Source organism: Eriocheir sinensis, unplaced genomic scaffold (genome assembly GCF_024679095.1).
Source record: "Eriocheir sinensis breed Jianghai 21 unplaced genomic scaffold, ASM2467909v1 Scaffold215, whole genome shotgun sequence".
Classification (NCBI taxonomy): Eukaryota; Metazoa; Arthropoda; class Malacostraca; order Decapoda; family Varunidae; genus Eriocheir; species Eriocheir sinensis.
Window position 1 is genome coordinate 274,252 of NW_026111516.1, and position 10,749 is coordinate 285,000.

Consider the following 10,749-nt stretch of genomic DNA (forward strand, 5'->3'; position numbering starts at 1 on the left):
ATATATATATATATATATATATAACGTTTCTCCTATGGGGCTGGTAGACTTGGTGGGGCCTGCAGCCCCAGCCTGTTATAGCGAAGGCAAATGTTTATAGTGGCGCTATGTTGCTTGGTTCATTCTGTCCTCCGAGCTAGTCTTTGATCTCTATTAGCGAAAATCTAAAGTCCGAGTTTATAGATAGTCTTCAGGGCATCATGTGGGTAGTCTTAGGCCACTCGGCGATGACTGAAATTTGTCAGCTTGTAGCGGGGACGCAAATCGTCGCATATTCCGAAGTCTCTTGTTCGGCATCGGGAGAAATTAGGACCAATCAGCGGCAGTGAGCGCGGGGTGCTGAGGGGTTCTTGTCAGGCCAGAATTGATGGTAACTATGACAATGTGCGCGTGACATTTATTTTACTATTATGCCTACTATTTTTAAGATTTAATACTATACTCACTGTTTTTAAGATGCAGAATTGGAAATGGAGAGTCTCTCTCTCTCTCTCTCTCTCTCTCTCTCTCTCTCTCTCTCACTCTCTCTCTCTCTCTCTCTCTCTCTCTCTCTCTCTCTCTCTCTCTCTCTCTCTCTCTCTTCCTTTTCCTTTGTATTCTACATATATTAGGAACATCTTAATAAAATAATAATCATTATTTTTAATAAAAAGCTTTTAGCATAAAATATATATTATTTCCTCTTCTTCCTCCTTCTTCCCATTCCTTTTACCTTGTCTTCTACATATTAGGAACTAATAAATAAATAATACATTATTATTGTTAAAAGTGGAATGTGGAGAGGAAAGGAGGACATTATGTCAAACGAATGGGGAGAGGAAAGGGAGGGTGCGTGACATGAGAGAGTAGAGTCTAGAGGGGATGGTCACCCTTCTGCACTCCACCATGGCAAGATATAGGGAAGTGTTCGATTTTGAAGAGGACGGGATTTTTACTGCAGCCACAACGGTGAAGGATGACATTATATGACATGGGTAGGCGGTGGCTGAGTGGTTAGCGTGCGGCTCTGCATTCACCGCGTGCTGGACGACGCGGATCTGAATCCCACGCTACCACCTGGGATTTTCAGTCACCGCCGAGTGGCCTAAGACTACCCACATGCTGTCCAGAAGACCACCCACCAACCCGGACTCTAGAAGAACCGTCTAAGTGAATCAAGAATGAGTTCCGGAGAGCAGCATGAGCCAAAAATTGATGGCGCCACTATAAACAATTGACTGCGCCATGACGGGCTTCGGCCGACCGCCAGGCCCCTGGAGAAAGCCTATCGACGCTATAGGAAACACGTAAATATATATATATATATATATATATATATATATATATATATATATATATATATATATATATATATATATATATATATATATATATATATATATATATATATATATATATATATATATATATATATATATATATATATATATATATATATATATATATATATATATATATATATATATATATATATATATATATATATATATATATATATATATATATATATATATATATATATATATATATATGTATATATATATATTTTTATATATTGAGATATTTATATTTATTTTTTTTTTTTACATCGTTGCCTGTTGCGCCGGTAGGCATCTTCCTGGTGGGGCCTGATGGTCGGCCCACGGCTTCTTCCAGGTGGGGCCTGATGATCGGTCCAGCCCGTTCTGGCGCAGGCGAGTGTTTTATAGTGGCGCCATCTTCCATTGGCCCATGCTGCCCCCCGGAACTCGTTCTTGATTCGCTTGGACGGCTTCCTCTAGAGTCCGGTTATATATATATATATATATATATATATATATATATATATATATATATATATATATATATATATATATATATATATATTATATGATATAATATAACTGCGCTGAGCTCAGTGAGACCATTATGTCCTTCTGCTTAGAAGACAAGGGAAAAAGGAGAAGAGAGAGAGAGAGAGAGAGAGAGAGAGAGAGAGAGAGAGAGAGAGAGAGAGAGAGAGAGAGAGAGAGAGAGAGAGAGAGAGAGAGAGAGAGAGAGAGAGAGAGAGAGATCCTCTCTCCATTTCCAATTCTGCATCTAAAAAATAATCAGTATAGTAGTAAATTTTAAAAATAGTAAGTATAATAGTAAAATAAAAGTCACGCGCATAATGGCGTAGTTATCCATCAATTCTGGCCTGACAAGACCCACTCAGCACCCCCGCGCTCACCGCGCGCGCTAATTGGTCCTAATTTCTTATGATGCCGAACCATAAGAGATTCGGGAATATGCATCCGTATCTTCCTGGACGCCGCACCCTCACGCTCACTGGTCACTCAGCCACCGCACGAAGATTCTACTAATCTGAACAACTGATCAGTGCTTCTCTTAATTGAGTCGAGTCATGTCTCATGATTCATAAAATTAAGGATATAATTGTAATGTACCATTGTTTTCATTGAAAGAAATGATAATGGATTAAACAAACAAAAAATAGGTAAGAATACAAACGACGGTGACCACATTTTGATACCCCACAGTTTACGATGGTGGAGACGGTGACCACGGCGATATTTGATCAATTCGAATCCTTGAGGACACGGAAGCCATTGGTGGTGGGACTTGTGTGCCTGCTCCTCTTCGTCAGCGGCCTCACTATGTGCCTGCAGGGAGGCGTCTACATGTTCGAGCTCTTCTTCTTCTTCTCATCCAGTGTATCGGTCATTATTCTCGCTATTGTGGAGATTGTGGCTATCCAGTATGTTTACGGTAAGTGTGTGTGTGTGTGTGTGTGTGTGTGTTCGCAATCCGTGGTCTGATCACGCGATAGACTCGCAATCGCAAGCCAGCACCCTCCCTGACTAAGGAGCCATACGACAGGCGGATCGATTCACGCCCGCATTTTTTTTGTAGTAGTTTGAAGAACCTGGCAATTATATATGTAACAAGCGGCATCTCCCATCTATCAGACCAAGCTGAAATTTTATGCAATATTGGAAAGTTTGTGTCTTCGTCAGTGAGGACCAAATTTTCTAATGAAAATATTGAGTCTAACGTCAACACCATTGATGTAAATTATAACCGGCACTGGGCCAAGAATCGAGCCCTGAGGGACACCACTAGCGGCAGGCTCCCACTTAAATCCATCGATCACCACTCTTTGCTGTGTGTTTCTCAACAATTTTGCGATCCATTGGTGTACTTTATCGTTAGTACCTAGTTGCTTGATTCTATAAAGCAATTTATGTAGTGGAATTTTATCAAACGCTTTCTGAAAATCGAGATAGACTATGTCCAGTGATTTGGTTACGTCATAAATTGTGAAGATGTTATAAAAGGTCAATAGGTTCGACAAGCAGGATCTCTTATTATAAGCCATGTTGTGAATCCTTAATCAATGACTGTCTTTCAAGGTAACTCACAATTTTGTATCTAATTATTCTCTCAAGTATCTTACCTACTACTGAAGTTAGACTAATGTACCTGTAATTACGCAGTACTTTTTTGTCTTCTTTCTTAAAAATCGGTTTTATATTAGCCATTTTCCAATCCGAAGGGACGATTCCTTGTCACAAGTACATATTGAATACGGTTGTGAGCATAGAGAGTATTTCGTTTTTGTTTCCTTAAGTAGTATAGGATAGACATTGTCCGGTCCTGGACCTTTTAAGTTTTAAGAGATTGAGGGTATTAAAGACTTCATTGTGTTATTACAAAGTCAGGCAAGGTCTGAGTGGGATTATCGCTAATCTTATATTCACCGCTGGTTTTGGTGGTAGTAGAGGTAAGACTGCATTAAATATCGAGGAAAAATAATTGTTCAAAAGTTCGCAAATGGGTTGGCTTTCAGTTACAAATTTACTATTGTTGTCAATTAAGGGTTCAATCCACTTAATCGCCTATTTTGTTCTTTTATATAACCGAAGAAAGTCTTTGGCTTAGTGTTACAATTTGCAACCAATATTTTCTTCGAACCTACGCTTTGCCAGACTTACTATTCTTCACTCGTCACCTGGCTTCATGATTAAGTCAAATGTTTTCTGGCGTGTTTTGCTTTTTCTTTAGCCTCCTGTAAGCCTTTAGCCTATCAAATGAGCTCAGAAGGCTGAGAGGACATAGTACATTCTCTGAGACGAGGAGGCCTGGCAGTAGCGAGATCAGTAGAAGGTGGTACACCTTTACTGGTCCGGCATGAGCAATGGTTCCATCTCCAGGGGTAGCTATGGCCATCTCCAGCCAACTGCCTCCATTTGTGGTTGGGGTTACTCCAGTTGACGAGCGTATAATGCGAGTGAGGCAGAAGCACACACTGGGCTTCTGTGTCTCTTGTTGCAGTGTACGCTGCTACCGAGATGCGGAAACGGAAGAGAAGGAGATGTTCGCTGTACCAGACTCCTATTACACCAGTCCCCTCCCTGGGACACACTCATTGTATTAGGGTAACTTCAATGTTACTACTGGCAATTGGACAGGGTTGGCTACATGACATTTGTTGGTCCCCAAGGTTCTGGTACTAAGAACATCAACAGCTCTCTACTCTTAAATTTTGCAAGATCCAGCAGGTTGAGAATTGTGGGTTCCTTGTACCAGAGACCAGAGATGCACCCTGAACTTGTATAGCTATGCTGGAGGGTGGCTAAGAAGATTGACCACATCTCGTAAGTACTCGTTGGAGGATACCAGAACTGCAGGGCTAACCTGAGTGCTGAGTACTTGCAACGAGCATAGCTGTTGTTGGAACGCCTGCTGTTACATGTCAGGTCTAGAAGAATCTCGAGATGCAATAATACTGTGTTCCATCTCGAGAGGATGAAGGACCAGGCTTTTTTTTTTTTTTTACAGCATAGGGACAACTTGAAAAAAAAGGAAACAGTAATGAAAAATTACAGCTACCACTGCTCCTATAAAAGCGTTCAGAGGACTGGCTGAAAGAGAAATCAATTTCAGGAGGTGAGGTGTCCTGATACCCTCCTCTTGAAAGAGTTCAAGTCAGGCAGGAGGAAATACAGATGAAGGAAGATTGTTCCAGAGTTTACCTGCGTGGAGGATGAAAGAGTGAAGGTGCTGGTTAACTCAAAGTGTAAGGATTTGGATAGTAAAGGGATGAGCTTGAGTAGAAAGTCGTGCAGTGTGGCCTCGGAGGGGGGAGGCATGCAGTTAGCAAGTTCAGAAGAGCAGACAGCGTGAAAATGTCGATAGAAGATAGAAAGAGAGGCAACATGGCGGTGGATTAAGAGGTAGAAGACTATCAGTAAGAGGAGGGGAGATGATGAGACGAAGAGCCTTAGACTCTTCTCTGTCCAAGAGAGCTGTGCATGTGTGGAGTCCCCTCTCAACAACAACAACAACACGTGAGATGCCTGAATATGGATAGCAACTGTGCGGGTGAGAAGAATTGGCGGAGACGAAACAGAGCGCCCAGCCTCGGGGAAGTTGATTTAGTAAGAGAAGAGATGTGAAGTTTCCAGTTAATATTTTGAGTTAAGGAGAGACTGAGGATGTTTAGTGTAAAAGAAGGTGACAGCTGAGTTTTGTCGAAGAATAGGGGATAGGTGTTTGGAAGACTGTGTCGAGTTCATATTTGGAGACATTGAGTTTTTGAGGAATTGAAGGATGAAAGGTTCTTCACCCAATCGGAAATGATAGCTGTCAGAGGTTGTTGCTCTGCAGCCTCAAGTCTGGAATCATGCAATTCCTGTTGAGAGGGTCCTCTGTTGAAAGAAGTTGAATAACGCAGAGTGGAGTCGTCAGCCTACGAGTGAATATGTCAGTTTGTTATGGAAAGAAGATCATTGATGAATAATAGGAAGACCCTGTGGGACACCACAGTTGATATGTTTAGGGAAAGAACAGTGACTGTCTACCACAGCTGAGACAGAACGGCCGGACAGGAAACTGGAGATAAAGGAACAGAGAGAATGATATAATCCGTATGAGGGCAGTTTAGAAAGCAAAGAGTTGTGCCAGACTATCGAAGGCTTTCGATATGTTCAGCGCAACTGAGAAAGTTTTACCAAACGGCTAAGAGAGGATGACCAAGAGTCAGTTAAGAGAACAAGAAGATCGCCAGAAGGCCTTGCGGAACCCATACTGGCGATCAGATAGAAGATCAGAAGTGGAAGGTGCTTTGAATCTCCGTTAAGGATTGATTCAAAAGCTTTAGAAAGAGAGGAAGCTGTTATAGGCGGTAGTTTGAGGATAGGAACGATCACCCTTCTTAGGCACAGGCCGTATGAAGGCGTACTTTCAGCAGGAAGGAAAGGTAGATGTTGATGGGCAGAAGCGAAAGAGTTTGACCAGGTAGGGTGTCAGTACGGAAGCACAGTTTTAAGACAATAGGATGCACTCCATTAGGTCCATAAGCCGTTTGAGAGTTGAGGCCAGAGAAGGCATAGAAAACATCATTCTTAAGAATCTTAATAACAGTACAAGGAGTCAGAGGAGGGATGGTAGGAGGAATATGCCCAGAATCATCCAGAGTGGAATTTTTACAGAAAGTTTGAGAGAAGAGTTCAGCCTTAGAGATAGCTGAGACGGCGGTGCTGCCAGGGTTAAGGAGAGGAGGAAAGATGAAAAAGTGAAATTGGAGGAGATATTTTGGCTTAAAAGAAGTCTCTGGAAAAATTAGAAAAGCAAAGTTTTTGATATTTACAATGGATGAAAGAACTTTTGGTAAGTCGAATAATAGATGTGCTTAGGCGTACGCAGTGGCAGTCTTAATCGGTTCAATGTGCTCATCACCCTTGAAGACCCTGTAGAACGGTGGGAGTCCTTCAAACGTGAGACTCTTCGAGCTGTCAGGAAGTGCATTGGTGAGCGCCCGAGATCAAGGAGTAGATTTGCCTCGGCGGACACGCTAGAGAATATTGAGGAAATTCGCGCTGACAGACTTACTGGAAATCGGACCACAGGGCTCTGTCGCAGGACTAGAGCTCCACTGAGGAGGAGAGGGCATCTAAATGAATGACCTCCGACTGCTTATCGAGCCCTGAAGAAGCTCTGCCCGAGTCTCCCTCTCAGGTGCAGGCATGGAGTGAATAAGAAAATTGAGTATTCGAATACGAAAGCGAATACGAATACGAGTTCGAATACACTGAATTGGTTTTAATTCGAATACAATACGAATATTTTTGAAAGTATTCATGAATACATTCATAAATACTTTTCATTGGAAAATACCTTCTTGACGCTACTGTGTTTAGCACTGTTCTAATTTTATGTAACAGTAGTATGAGCTCAAAAAGCGAACCTGTACTGTACACAACCATTACACGCCCACCCAGGAGGTTGAGTTGTAAGGAACAACGGCTGTTGTCTCTGATAATAATTGAAGTATTCGTCAGATTATTTGCTGAATACGAATACTCTTTCCTTGTATTCGAATGCGAAATGACAATACTTTGATTTCTATCAATATCTATTCGAATACGAATACGAATACACCTAAATATGGTATTCGAATGTATTCAGATACGAATACCGAATACGAATACCCATCCCTGTTCAGGTGAGCGCTATGCGAACAACTGATGGTTTTCTCGTGTCAGACATGAATGGGCAGAGAGCTCGTTGGACTGAGTACTCTGAGCAGCTGTACATGGACCCTCCAGTAGCAGTTTCCAGTTGCTGGGTTGTAAATGATGGATGCTGATCCATTCGTTGACGAAAGCCCTGCCTCTCTGGAAAGGCCACCGGCATTTTACCCCACGCCTGTAACATCAGCGCGGAGCTGCTCAAAGCTGGAGGTGAGGCCATGATCCACGGGTTGCATGCGGTCCGGTACTATTCCTCCTGACTGGAAGAGGGGGTTGGTCGTCCCTATCTGGAAAGGAAAAGGGGATCGCCAGGACTGCAACAACTACTGTGGTATTACACTGCTCAGTGTGCCAGGCAAAGTACTTGTTCATCTACTGCTGATGCGAATTCGCAGCCAGCTGCTGAAGCTGCAAAGACCTGAACAGCCTGGGTTCATGCCTGGTAAGTCAACAGCTGACCGTATCCTAGCGCTTCGCGTACTGGTGGGGCGCCGACGTGAGTTTCGACAGGAGGTGCTTGCTTGTCGATCTCAAGAAGGTGTTTTATTCAGTGAATTGTGAAGCACTCTGGGATTCTCTGCTACTCCGAGGGATCCCTGCAAGGACTATTGTTTTCCTGACTGGCCTGTATTCTAGGACAGAGAGTGCTGTGAAGTGTGTGGGGGGCTTCTCCAGCTTCTTTCCCGTGAATGCGGGAGTGAGGCAGGGCTGTGTCCTTACCCCATCGCTTTTCAACACTTGTATGGACTGGGTACTGGGCAGAGTTGTGGACCAGAGTCATTGCGGAGCATCCATTGGCAATACCAGGGTCACTCACCTTGTTTTTGCTGATGATGTAGTAATCCTAGCGGAGTCGCTGAAGGTCTTGGTGATGGCTCTCGAGGCACTCCACGAGGAAGCGAAGCCCTTGGGACTTCAGGTCTCCTGGGCCAAGACCAAGGTACAGGTGTTTGGAGGCTAGCTGGATGACACAGTACAGTCTGTTAATGCATGTGGCGAGGACATTGAGATCTCAGAAAGTTTCACGTATCTTGGAAGCGTAGTTCATAAGAACGGTGAGTCTGACCATGAGTCTTACGACGGATTGGTCTGGCCCACGGTGTTATGGACTCGCTTAACACGAGAATATGGCGCTGTCGATACCTGTGCAGAGGGACAAAGATCCGGATCTTCAAGTCCCTTGTGCTCCCTGTCTTATTCTATGATTGTGAGACATGGACACTAAATGTAGACGTGGAGAGGCGGATTGATGCTTTTGGTAATAAGTGTCTATGCAGAATCATGGGATATCGCTGGAATGATTTGTGTCAAACCGGCGACTACTCCGTGAGACTGATTCGACATATATTACCTGTATAGTCCGTCAACGCCAACTCCGGCTATATGGGCACGTGACACGTTTACCGGAAGCTGATCCTGCTCATCGGGTTCTCTCTGCAAGAGACAATTCTGAGTGGAGGAGGCCATGGGGACGCCCACGGAGTTCGTGAATTCAGCAAGTCGATAGATCCTGCCGGGAGGTACTCGGGGTGAGAAGGGGGCCTGGATGGAGACTCGCCCGGAGAGACCCCGGGCTTGGTGTCGTAGGGTGGGCGAGGCGACGCTCCCCCCGGCGTATGCCCCATTGATATATATATATATATATATATATATATATATATATATATATATATATATATATATATATATATATATATATATATATATATATATATATATATATATATATATATATATATATATATATATATATATATATATATATATATATATATATATATATATATATATATATATATATATACATATATACACTATATATATATATATATACATATATATTTAGATATATATATATATATATATATATATATATATATGTACATATATATATATATATATATATATATATATATATATATATATATACATATATATATATATATATATATATATATATATATGTATATATGTACATATATATATATATATATATATGTACATATATAAATATATATATATATATATATATATATATATATATATATATATATATATATATATATATATATATATATATATATATATCCAACAAGTGAACCTTTAACTTTAAGTACAATCATAATCTTTTAAGCAATGTTAAGAGTTTGAATTAAAATGAAAGTATTCAGTTGCGTTATAAGTTGGAACATTGGCCCCAATTAAAAACGATGTGTCGCATCACTTTCTCTGTGCAGAGCATTCACCATTGATAAACAAGACAGAAGAACATGTTTTATGTCGTATTTCGTTTATTGAGGCAATTCCATCAGAGCGAGCAGGAAGGGGAATCGTGTAGGGTTATTTAGCCTTGCCTAAAAGACCTCAGCGTCAACTTCAGGGCGAGTCATCCCCACGTCCTGCTCGGAAGAACTCCAAAACCTTTTGTCTACAGTCATGAATGACTACTAATGGACTCGGATTTGGTTGAAAATTTGTAAATTCAACAGCATCGTTAATTATGCTTTGATGGGCCATTACACTTATTCGCAACTGTATATTTAGAATATATCCTATGAAAGGGAAATACTACTAGCAAGCAAAAAATATTATGTTACTCCATCGTACCTATTTTCTGCTTCTTTGCTGTTTGGTGTGTTCTGACTTCGGTTTGTTACAACTATTTGGTTTTGTTAAGCAAACTGTGTTTTCTCTGGAATTAGTAAACAGTTTATATACGCCAGACTTTTGTTGGATTTTTTTAGGGTGCAATTGTGAAATGTGGTTTCTTGAGTGATATTTTTTGGTGAGTCATCGGTGGCGTTATGCTTAAACCGATGGTGACAAGGAGGAGGATGAAAATGTTGATCGTAACAAAAATCATTGTAATAATAATTGTGACAATGGTAATATTAAAAAATAATAAAAAATCAATAACGGTTATAGAAGTGGCAAAACATTAAGTTAGGAATGAATACTAATTTATATCAAGTACACATTATGACAAAAAATAGAAAACAGTAGGTAGGGCCACCAAGATGTGAGAACAAACACTAAATCTGTTTTGGAACAGGCGAAGAACAAATGGAAGAGAAAAAGTTTTCTGCTCTGCCTAAGAAACTGTGGCTTGATGAAGTACTTACCCAAGGCTTTGCAGCACGTCGATCTTCTTGATTATTCTTTGGAGCTCATATTCAGAATTGACCACTGATGAAACAAATTTTGTTAAGTTTGTAAAATATGCAGGTGTTCT

General features: G+C 41.1%; 1 protein-coding gene across 1 annotated transcript in view; it reads left to right on the forward strand.

Moving 5' to 3' along the window:
- The first annotated feature begins 9,713 nt into the window (after positions 1 to 9,713).
- LOC126990858 (SH3 and cysteine-rich domain-containing protein 3-like) overlaps positions 9,714 to 10,749 on the forward strand; it is a 23,215-nt gene continuing 22,179 nt past the window's right edge. Inside the window, exon 1 of the mRNA XM_050849511.1 lies at positions 9,714 to 10,749. This exon is cut by the window's right edge and continues 836 nt beyond it. The gene's annotated coding sequence lies outside the window, so the exon portion shown is untranslated.